The sequence below is a fragment of the Ixodes scapularis genome, unplaced genomic scaffold (assembly GCF_016920785.2).
Source record: "Ixodes scapularis isolate PalLabHiFi unplaced genomic scaffold, ASM1692078v2 PGA_scaffold0__279_contigs__length_252992795, whole genome shotgun sequence".
Lineage (NCBI taxonomy): Eukaryota > Metazoa > Arthropoda > Arachnida > Ixodida > Ixodidae > Ixodes > Ixodes scapularis.
In genome coordinates, this window is record NW_024609835.1 from 129,781,238 (window position 1) to 129,793,590 (window position 12,353).

The 12,353-nt window shown below is 44.9% G+C and overlaps 1 protein-coding gene across 1 annotated transcript in view; it reads right to left on the bottom strand.

The window, feature by feature from the left end:
- The window catches only part of LOC8043871 (dopamine D2-like receptor), a 1,482,298-nt gene that overhangs the window by 1,135,894 nt on the left and 334,051 nt on the right, over positions 1-12,353 (bottom strand). The window lies entirely within an intron of this gene.

The window sequence follows — 12,353 nt, forward strand, 5'->3', positions numbered from 1 at the left end:
CCCATTTCATGATTTTATGCGCTGTAATTAATTCCTAACTTCGAAAGCACAAAGAAAAATTCAACTTTGAATACTGCGACACAAAGTTGAACCAATCGCGGATATTTTAAGCGACCTACCAGACTGATAGCATTTTTTTTTCAGGTAAAAAATATGCGACTGAGGTAAACAAATAGATGATGAGTCGTATAAACGCGACGTTTTGTAAATTAAATGGGCTGTGCAGCGATATTTGCTTGTAATGTTTTTCACTTTACACGAGCTTTTTTGTAGTTGAATCCAGTGGGATTCAGATACACTCACACTCAACGCCACTGACCAAGAAACTCCGTTGTTGCGGTGTCATTTGAAGGATAAAAGCGAAAATTTTCTTTCAACCCCTTCTTCGCAAAAGTTGATGGCATAGCTGGGGATCACGTATCCCCCAGTAACGATATTTTAATGCGGCTCGTCTATTATACGCGAGCATATCGTTAGCACTGGATTTGGGCTCACGATAATTAATAACTTGACAAAAATTCGGGTAGTGTCCCGTGTCCAATCGCCGCAATGACGACAATAGCCAAACCATAACAATATCTGGAGCTCAGCGAGTGTCATGCCCTTTTGTCCAACGCCCAGCGTGTGGCTATGATTAACAATGGTAGCAGATAATCGGCTCCACATCCCGTGGCCGCTTGTTTTCGCTTCTAGTTGAGGGGGCGAACGCTGTTCGTTTTCATTAATTTCTTCTGCAACCCCTATTGCGTGTGGTGAAAAACGAACGCATGTTTCATAGGTCATTGACATCTGAAATTCGTCCTAATCGGTCTTTGCGCAAAGTACAAAAATTGTTGCGTCGCCCCTTTAATCTAGCTCTTCTTTTACTGTTTCGTCGAAATAGAATAACAGAATTTCTTAATTTTGGTGCCTGGAACACTGGTCAGTGCGCTGTTCCCAAACAAGCCCTCACGAGGTGAGGGCGAAGGCGCAGTTTCCGCAGGAGGTGGGCACTGGGCGTGCGTACGAATCAGAGGCGCGTCTAGTGGAACGTCTGAAAATAGCAGCACCACCGCCATTGCGTGACGCCAGCGCCGCGTGTTGGTGTATAGTTACTCGGTTCAGGGTTAAAATAGTGCGCCAAAACTAAGCGAAATGTATGTCCTCAAATTAGCGGTTCGAACCGGTTTGAACAATTTTTTTTGTTTGCTCCCCGGAACTGAACCCAAACTGAACCGAAAGCCGTGAACCAGAACTCGAACCGAAATACTAGGAAATTTCCGTTCGAAACTCTGTAGAGGGCACCTGTTGCGTCACAGTTCCCACAAAGAGCGGAGTCCAAATGGCCAATGATATTTGGGTCGTGTCACGTTGAGGCTAGAGTGAGCCGCGGTCGGTGAAAATTAGGCTGTGTATGAGATTTAAGACCATCGGATAGATGAAAGTTTCGACAAGCGGCTCACGCCATGCAGGCGCCTCTAATGTCTCCGCCCAAGGAGAATTTATTTAAGCCCGCGTAGCGCTTTTCGTTGCTGAGATGGAACTTAAACGTGAGAATGGGACCTCCAAAGTGCAAGAACGCGCAACGCCAGCGTCCGGCGTTTCGCTGTCTCGTACCAACGCGTCCGACCAGCGCAGTGGAGACAAAGGCAGCTAGAGCTTTAGGTCTCCCCACTAATCATTTGAATGAGAGCTCGCACTTCCGACGTGCCCGCGCCATGCAGCCCCGCGCGCTCTCGCTGTCGCCGCGCGCGCCGCGCGCGCGTTAAATTTTCGCGGTAAGGTTTTTGCGCCCTAAAGCGACGCATTAAAGTTTTCGCACGATCGCAGATGACGGTACCATCCGGGGGAGCCAATCAATTAGCGCCAAAAGTACATCGTTATGGCGCTCGTCGCTTTTGTGCGTTTCCTATCACCGATTACACCAATCACGCACAGAAAATGCGCTCTGTTCCCGCGCTTTTTTTTGTGTGTGCGTGATTGGTGTTGTTGGTGATGGCGAACCTACAAAAACAACGAGCGCCATGACGATGCACTTTTGGCAGTGCTTGATTGGCTCCGTGCTCTTGTAGCGTCGGCTGCGGTCCAACTTAGAGTAATACGGGGCATAGAGATCGGTTAAAGTTGCAATTTGGTCTAGTTGGTTCATTATGACGTTCAACGCGCCGAAACTGCACAAGGACAATCGGAAAGAGGACGAAAACAAAGACGCAGTTGCCGCTTCCATTTATTGAAAAACCATCTTTTATTTACTCGTGTTAAATTATAAATATAAAAAAAAAATATAAATGGGTTTTCAAGAAATGCTTGTTGCGATTGCGCACTGTTTTCGTCCTCTTTCTGGTGGTCCTTGTGTAGTTTAGGCGCCTTGGACGTGACACAGGATGTAGGGTAATGCAATTGATGCGAAAGTGCAAGTGAACTGGACAAGAATATCGCTAATTATCTTCCGAGAAGGGGAACGAGCGGGACAAAGGACATACACAAATCTCAAAACACAGCCAGGTGAGTGGTGCTCGACTGAACGAATCCACCTCTTCCTGGTTTCGAACCAGATACCTCTCCGTTTCGAGTAGAGAGCTCTACCGATTGACCTAACCAGGAGTTTGACGTCCCCCTTTGTTCTCTTTGTTCCCCATCTCTAGGTGTTTTTATCGTTATATAGGATGTGTTTTTGCTGCTGGCAACGGCGTTGCCCAGTCTTCGATGGAGTCTTTTCTTCCTCTTTGATGAATTCAAACTGTGGCTAAACCATTCTTGATTAGGGGACCGATCGGTACGCACATGTATTCGATGACGGTAATGTTTATGTATAGTTTCAAATGATTGTTATTCTTGTTTTCTCAATGAAGCCTCTTACGGTTGTAACATAAACCCAAAGTATTGCCCCTAGTAATATTAGTGGAAAACTCCACAGCTGTTATAACGACAGTTTTAATTGCTCGATATTTTCTGGAAGACCCGAGCTAAAAGGATTATAAGAATCGTAACTAACACTTGAAATATAAAATGGAAAAGATAGATTTGCAATAGCGTGAAAATGTCTGCAGCTATCATCGTTCGAAGCACCTGAAACTGTGCCGCTTGGCTCCAGATCTTTGCCTGGTTTATAAGTGTTTCGTACTGCAATTGAGACGCACCCTCCTTTATGTTGATTTTAGGCCAAGATCTCTTTTTGCTACGAGTGAGTTGCTACGGCGTTCCGGCCGCTAGATACACGTTTCGACTCCGGGTTTTGTTTGTAGGCTTATGCGGCTTTCTATCCAGGCGGTTAAAAGAGGCAGAAAAGGGCTTTGAAGGATACATGACCGGCTCCTTAGAAAAAAAATTACAAGCATTTCAGACGATTCCGCCCACCAAACTAAGCCTTGGGTAACATTTTTTTATTCCCTCTTAACGGGGACTTTTCAAGAAATAAATTCATATTCCGCCCCTAACATTCACGAATGAAATTCATTTTACTGACATCTTAAGCCTGTTCACCTTGAGGTTTGGCGCAAAACTAAACTCGGATAAACGAAGCGTGAACGAACTTATGGCAGCCATTCGTTTGGAACGCTAGGTACCTTTGGTTTCATATCTCCACGAACCCGGTAACCCGACTTTAAAATCCCTCTCGAGGCTATTTTGACCATAAGACGAGATAGCTGGGTTTGTGAGCAAACCGTCCGTAAATAAATAACGTGTACAAAAAAAAAAAAAAAAGAAACCTGGCCGGAAAATGCATTGAAACCAGCGCCATGATCAGACTTAAAAACTGCCATATCGTGGCTCTTGACGGGTGGTTCGGCGTGTCTCCCTGCTATTTTCAAATATATGATTGCAGGGGTAGCTTGTTTTAATCTTATGCATTAGTATAAGTGAGCGTGCCTTCGAATTGCAGCTGAATTGCTTTCTTTTCCGGGCGGAGCGTGTGAAAATTGGGTGGTGTTGACCCGTCTGCCTTCCGGAAATTGTCGCGCTTGCCTATCTCCGTGACATACAATCTCCGGGAAGATGCCTTTGGGCAAACATTGCGCAGCGCAGCCCGTTGCAGCGGTTGGATCAGCCATTTCAGTTATTTTGTCCTTCTTTCAAATTGGGCTATTTTAGGCACGAACCCTCGCCAAACTTGACCAACTTTCCATTCCCTGTGCGTTTAAGCATCCAGCTAATCCGAATTAAACTTTATTATAGAAACTACGCGGCAGGGGTAAAACAACGTAAGGACTCGTATACAGGCGACCCCCCTCCCTTTGTAACTTTTTTTTAGTTTTTCTTGTTTGTTTTTTACCGGAAAAATACATTACGTTTTTCCGAACGCTTAGTATTTGATTTTCTACAGGAAATACTAAGAAAATAACTGATATATTTTGAATAACATAAAGGTTAACTCGTAAACTTTTACATCTGATCCGGGCCGCTAGTGGTGCACTTTGAGTGAAAATTGAGCGTTCGGCGATACTTTGTATACTTTCGCGGTAAGACTGAATTGAGTTACAAGATATGTTCAATCAAAAATGAATCGAGCTGAGGTCGATTCCTAAAAGAGGTGGGCCTCTGCGCGTATCGCGTTGCATGAACTTTTTTCAGCTCCCTATTCAATAGGCTCATATTCACACATTTTACTGCCGTTGCTATGGTTCTGTTTTTTTTTGTTTTTTTTTTTCCACGGTCAAAAATCTGCATTTTAGATTTAAAAAAATCTAGTGGCGCTCCCAAGAATATTTTTCGCTGCAGGGTTCTTCGCTTCATAGACGACGGTGTCTTCTCATGAGGTCAAACTCTTTTCGTTCGTTCAGTTTAGAAAAAAATGCCGCCTGAGTTCGGATATCCTCACAGTCTTCACTACCGTACCGTGTCTTTTCCAAGAACGACTGGAACGGAGCTTTTTGAAGATTAAAGTAGAGTTGAACGAAAATATATTTACCCTGTTGTTTTTCCTACACAAATAACTTATAAATCTTCAAAAGGTGAAGCTGCTTGTGAACGCAAATGAAGTAGCGTTGATTGAATTTAATTTTGGGAGAACGTGACGTTATGTGTTTTAAAGAAAATACTGAAAAATAAAATGTTTTTTGAGCTGATGTCTACCTTGACCTATAATATTCGACAAACCAAGAAATGGCATTGTGAGCATTTGTGCCTTTTATATCAGTGAAAGCAACCTTTCATAAAGACAAAAAAAAGGTTGACGTTTTTGTGACAAATCGCCTTTACTGAAATAAAAGGAAGGGGCACCCGCAAACCCATTTTTTTACTTTGACGAGTATTAAGCCTAAGTGGACGTTGACTTAGGTATACACTTTGTCTTTCTGTTTCAACTTTTCATTCAGGCAACGTCGTGTTCTCAAACTTTCGCATTTTATCATGACAGATAAAATTAGAATTACACAGAGCGTCTACGATGCGCAGTTTATTTGTGCGGGATAAACAACCACACATACAGGCTTCTGTTTTCTGGGTAGAACCCCGTAGATTCGGGTCAGGCGTGCTGAAACCTCTTCTGGCAGAGGTTTACTGTTTTCTTGGTTTGTGACTGCGACTGATCCGGTATCTGTATTTGAAATCAGCTAAATACCAGTCTGACGATTCACAAGCGACCGTGTATGAAGAACGGAAGTCAATTTGATGAGCGCAGATCGAGGTTACAATGTCCTGCCCGTGGTACCACGGTCACACAGCATGGTACCAAGGTCGTCATACCTAGAACGAGTCTTCGACTGGTGTGTTTAGCGTCCTATTCCACCCATACATCAAACGCGGTCACAAAGAAGCAACAATCATGACGTCACAAAATCCAGCGTGTTGTCGGGTGCAGCGCGATCCTGGCGGTTGTTAGTAGAACACCCGGCAAAAAGCACGAGCGAACTTGAGTGTCGCCGTTGTCGCAGAGCACCCACTCTTGGCTGATGAGGCTTTCGTGGACTGCCAAGCTGGAGATCAACCTGCAGCAGAACAGGCAACTGCTACATCCATACCCGGTGCTGCTACATGGCCACGATCGCTGCTGGCGACGCGACACTTCTTAGACATCATGAGAGGAATATCGAGGAAGCATTTCTTGGGGGATGCGGTAAACACCAGGGTTGTAAAAGTTACTTCAAAAAAGTACCTAAGATACAGTTACCATTACTCCTGCGAAAATGTACCTAGGTGGATATCTAGCTACTCGCTTAAAAATGTACCTAGGTGCAGGTACAGTTGCTTCAAAGGTACTTTTTATTTTCACGTCAAATATTTTTCTCAAATTGTCACATTATTATTGGAATTAAATCCTTTGTATACTGGGATGTAAACAAAAACAAGTTTGATAAACGTGCTTTATTGTTGTCAATGGGAGAAATAATGCAAAACGCTCACCCGAGCATTCGAAGACTTTGTCTTTTTCACTTGAGTGCTCGATTTGACCTCAGAATCAGGACTTCTTCGAAATGTTCATCCGACATCTTCGATCGCAGTTTGGTAGCAATTGTTCCTCCTATGCTAAAAACGCGCTCCACCGCCACACTGCTTGGGAGCCCAGCAGCGGCATGTGCTTGAAACAGTCCAGACGTCTTGTCGGAGCAAATTTGGTGTACTGTACAGTCGGCGAGACACAGCCACCAGAGGATCCTCCAACTCGGTAGAAGTTAGCAAATGGCAAAACAGAAGGTCCCGGGGGGCCAGTAAGGTCACTGGAGCGAGGCACGTGACGGCGCTGCACAGATGTCCACATCGGAGTTGAGTCCTCATGTGCCTTACTCTCACGCTGCAGTTGGCTCACCGAGGACACAGCTTCCACTGTTTACGACGTCCCGCTCAAACTCGCTTGTTGACGTGGCTTGCCCTTCAGCGCCAGCACTGGCATCCAAGCGATCGGCGGGCCCTGAAGACGTCGGCCGCATGGAGAAACGAAGAGTCGAGTGCATACGCACCTAACCTTCGCAACGCAACGACGCGCGAAGGTCTTCAAGCTTTCACGTTTTTTTCTTTCGTTTTTAGGAAGGAAGAGAATATTGTAACGCGAGCGCGCTTAGGAGCTCGTATCACAGAAAATTTGTCGGATGTTGGTGGTGTCGGTGGCGTGACGGGAAATTCCTGAATGGTCGATAGGGTCTTGACGTCACAGCCACATGACTTCGCGCGGGAATTTCAAACAACCCACAACGCTCATGTGAAACGTGACGTCACGCGTGGAATGAAGGTGGTTAAAGACATACGAATTAGTGGTCGCAGCATGTTTCAAATAATCCAACTTGATAAACCAATTTATTTGCCTTAAAGAAAAATTTGAAGAATTTACGCAGGATTGCACCCACGACCCTTCGGCTGCGAGCCAGACATGATACCGACTAGGCGACGGAGGGCTTGGGAATGGCACTGCGATCCTGCCATCATTAGAGTGCCTCAATGTCTGTTTGTGTCAGGGTAAAGGCATTATCGCATCGAGTGTTATTAGCGCGTGCCGAGCAAACACATAAATAAACCTTGCGGGGCAAAATGGCATCAAAGCACTGGCAAAAGCTCCTCGATCGCGCCGGGAGTGTTGTATCATAGGAACTAGGTCGTTTTATTGCTCAAGAGTATGAGAAACGATTGAGAAGGCAATGCGAACGGGGCCCGATAACCCTATCGCCTTCAACTCTTAAAGGCGAAGGTTAATCGTCCTCCCAGTTTTTTTTCTTCACTAACATTTTCAGTTTTGTAAAGTGCAAAATTTGGGTTTGATTTATTGAGTGGAAACACTGCGTGATGTTAAATTGCTTTATGACTGTATTGTAATTCATTTTCAGTTATATGTTATATTGTATTTTCTACGATTTTGACGAAGTGAATAGAAAAGTACCTGTAAAAAGTAACTTAACTTAGTTGCAAGTTACTGGAAAATGTACCTCATATACAGATACAGATACTGAGAAATGAAAGTACCTAGGTTTGTACCTCAGGTACAACAAAAGTACCTAGATGCCAATTTACAGTTACTTGTACCTAGGTACTTTACAACCCTGGTAAACACACCAATTGCAGACTCGTTCCAGCCACCATACTACTGGTGTCGACTTTCATCCTCGCTTCTAATGAAGTGTCACTCCTCTCTCGAGGGCTGACGGGGTAATCATAAGCAACGTTTACAGCAGAAATATTATAAAATAAGTTAGTGTCGTATTAGTAATTATAATGATTACAAAAAGCAAAACGCCCAAGAATAACTGCTTATTATTATTATTAGTTTAAGAAGCAAAGCAGTGTTCAATTGCCGGCACCCCTTGATCACTCAGGTTTGTGTTGCTGACATAGCCGATATAAATATAGATTATTTGGATATGCGTTTTTTTTTATTGGAGAACAACAACGAATATGAAAACGTTTTAGTATAGAGAGGCAAATTGGCAGCTGTTGATTGTGGAGGCAATAACAATAATATTAAAAAAAACTCATGCAGACTTTTTGTAAAAAATGAAAACCTTTTCTATCTAATTGTGAACATACTGCGTAGCTATTTTCAAAAGTGTTGATCATTGTCCTCAGTAAAAGCCTCATGCGCTGAAGCACGGTACAAACTGTGGCGCCATCATTTTGGGTAGTACAAGCTCACCTAATTTCCTTCTGTGTGTTGCAGAAGAGCAGAAAAAAGACACCTTTGCACGTCCAAAATTGGTTAGATTCAACTCCGCAAGCTATTGAAAGTGCCAGATAAATGCCACCATCTCTATTGTACGCGGTTCTTATTTCTGGGTGCCGAAGTCAAGACATCTGGCGTTGCGGTGCTTCTTTATTTCTTTTTATTTATACGTTAATTGCATAAAACGCCGCGTCTCTTGGCTCACGCTCTTCTCGTTTTAGCTTTAGCTTGTGCTTCGAAAACGGTCGAACTTTTTTTTTTATTGTTGTAGATTACTCGTGATTTCGCGTCCCGTACCAGAGCAGGCGCGTTTCTACTTGCGTGACAGTTTGTACTACTCAAAACAAGCCCTAACAAGTCCCTTTTCGCAGCGCTCCATGGGCAATGCAAGAGGCCTAAATGCGGGTTAACAAAGCATCCTTTGCTTACGTTGCGTTAGGTCACAGAAGCATACGTGCGCATATGCCTTGCACGCAAAATTTTAGGCAGGGATGTTTTGGTGACTTATGTGTAGTATTTCGCGTTTTCAAAGAAACCCAATGACCCCCCCCCCAAAAAAAAAAAAAAAAAAGATTGTCATTACGATTTTTGTCGATTCGCATTTATACGAAAATTTCAAAATTTCGTTGTCAAGATGAAGAAACAAAACACAAATACACAATATTATATAAATAAGCTTCGACAGACCACAGGACCAGTGGTCCAAAGGAAAGGCCACTTCAGTTTCTGTTAGAATTCTATGGCTATTGACAAGAGGGGGCCTCAGCATATATTTCGTTATGTTTTGTTCAGGACAACGGGCCATTGTAATTTCGGGTCACAATTAAAGCCACTTCTCTAGTTTTCAGTCTGGAATTTTCAAAGTAAGGCAGGATTCTGTTTTTATAATGGGAGAAGCTATGATCATAGGGCAGAGGAGAGACAGCAAAAGGTATACCTCACCACTCCACCCCGCGCATGAGCAGGGTAGAGTGGTGGATTGTGATGGGAAGAAAACGAGCATTCCAAAAAACAACTTCAAGGACCTCAGTTAATTTAAAGTATCGACATTCATTAAAGCAATACTTGATTCCAAGTTTTGTTGTGGGACAGTTAGTATTACCAATGTCAAGGGTGCGAATGTCCAATATAGAGCTTAATAAATCCTATTTAAGATGGGTTGTCTGTGTTTTGTCCATTATGTTTAACGCTTTCGTAAAAAATTGTGGGCAGGCGAGTTCTTAATAATTTAGTGCAAATTTGTGTTCGGGTAATTCATCTATATATTTAATTACTCAAAATTGGGTTCAAGAAACCCAATTTTGAGGCCCAGGATTTCGAGAAGGTGATTGAGAACTTCGAACGCTACTTCATTCCTCGTCGAAACGTGGTGTATGAGAGAGCCATGTTCAACACAAGATCGCAACTGGAGATGGAAACCGTCGAGGAATACGTCACTGCTTTCCATGGATTAGCCACTACGTGCAACTATGGACCACTGAAGGAAGAATTGATCCGCGACAGGCTGATTGTTGGTCTTCGGGACAGCAGGACTTCAGAAAAAGTTCAACTGGATCCTGATCTGGACCTCCAGAAGGCCATCGCTGCTGCGCGACAATCGGAAGTGATTAAGAAGCAACAAGTGGAACTCTGACCGACAAAAAAAAAAGGATGCTAACGTTGACCGTATAGCAGCCAAAAATGGTACAGCAGCGGGACCTGCTCAGCGAGGAATTGAACGTTCAAATGTTCGAACTCCTACTAAGAAGACCGCGACACCGAAACCAAAAGGCAAACCGTGCCGTTGGTGTGGTCGAGAAGCTCACCCGAGGAGCGTGTGTCCGGCGAAGAACGCAGGCTGCAACAGGTGTAAGAAAAAGGGACTTTTTGCAACAGTCTGCAAATCTTCAACTACCGTGAACTCCCTCGTACACGAACAAGGACTCGTAGGAGCTGCAGCTTCTCCTCAAACAGCAAAATGGGACATACAGATATTCGTCAACGAAACTCCTGTTGTTTTACGAATAGACACTGGAGCAGATGAAACGGTGTTACCAGCTGCCATCTTTCAAAAGGTCTTCGCAAAGTGCCACAAGCTCTCCGAGCCCCAACGCCGAGTTCATGGTCCAGACGGACGACCCCTTAAAATCATGGGATCAGCTTGGATGAAGCTCAACTGCCGTGGACAACAAGCACTCGAAGAAGTGCCGAAACGGTCCGGCTCTTTTACACACCGGCTGTGCCGAGAATGTTTGTGGGAGGTGTCGGCACACGTTTCCTCGGGTCTCGTGGTTGTTTCGGGGAGCTCTTCGATGCGTTGTTTATCTTGTTCGTCGGGGAAAGGAATTAAATGCGTGCGATTTCTTCGGATCTCTTGACCCTCGGACGTTATCCAGTAAGATCGTGCTGTATGGGCCTTGTTCTGAACAACTCCGGTTCGCTTTAGGTCAATGACCCAAACTCGCTCTCCAGAGCCGAGTGGATCGAGTTGACGCACTCCGTGTCGCCGGTCGAAGTATTGCTTTTGTCGGTTCCTGTTTTCTTGCTCATAGCGACGAAGTTCTTTTTGGTCGGGTAGCTTTGCTTCCAGGAGCTGAGTGGCGATCGGTACGGTTGTACGCATCCTTCTCCCCATGAGAAGTTCTGTCGGACTGTATCCGTTGGGCAGAGGCGTTGAACGGTAGATCATGAGTGTCTCGTACGGATCTTCCGTTTGGCTGAGTGATGTCTTTATGATCTTCACCGCAGCCTCCGCCATCCCATTGCTCTGCGCGTAGCGAGGGCTTGACGTGATGTGCTTAAATCCGTAGATCTGTGAGAACTTTGTGAATGCTGAACTGTGGTTCCCGCAAACTGAGGACCATTATCAGACATCACTACTTCTGGGATGCCATGCCTCGCAAATATCGATTTGCAGTGCATTATTACGCACGCTGCTGTGAAGCTTTCCAGTCGGGCGATTTCGGGGTAGCGAGAGTAGTAGTCGACGACGACCAGCCACCATTTCCCGTGAATGAAGAAGAGGTCCATCGCCACTCTCTCCCACGGTCGACTAGGAAACTCTGACGGGATGAGGATGAGGGGGAGCTTTCGGTTCTGACCAGTTTTAATGCACTTTTCGCAGTTCTTGACCAGGCGCTCGATATGATCGTTTATCCTCGGCCACCACACCGATACATTTGCCCGCGCTTTGCATTTTCCTATGCCCATGTGTCCTTCATGAAGTTGTTGCAGGATATGTGGACGGCAGGATTCCGGTACCACTATTCTAGAACCATTCATGAGAAGGCTGTTTTGCACGGCAATGTGATGACGGTACTCGTAGTACTCTTCGAGGTCTGTTACGAGATCTCGACGATTTGGCCAACCTTTATGGCTGTAGCTGGCGTGTATTTGGCAAACATGGTCTTTGTTTTGTTCTGCCGTTATCCATTGGAGACTCGTTTGCGTTGCTGGTAGGGACGTCTCTATGTGTCGAATGAAGCAATCGATTTCTTCTTGCATCTCTCTGTCTTGGCGCTGTGGCAGAGGGCTTCTTGACAACGAGTCAGCTGCTTGGAGTTCCTTGCCCGGAACGTGGACAACTTCGAGTGAGTAGCGCATTAAACGCATGCGCAGTCTCTGAAGCCGTGGGATTAGGTCGTCCAATGACTTTGATCCGAACAGAGAAATGAGTGGTTTGTGGTCGGTTTCCAGTACAAAGTGCGCTCCCACGATGTAATCTTGGAATTTTTCGCATGCCCACGTGAGTGCCAAACCTTCTTTTTCGATTTGGGCGTACCTCTTCTCTGTTTCGGTGAGTGTTCTGGAC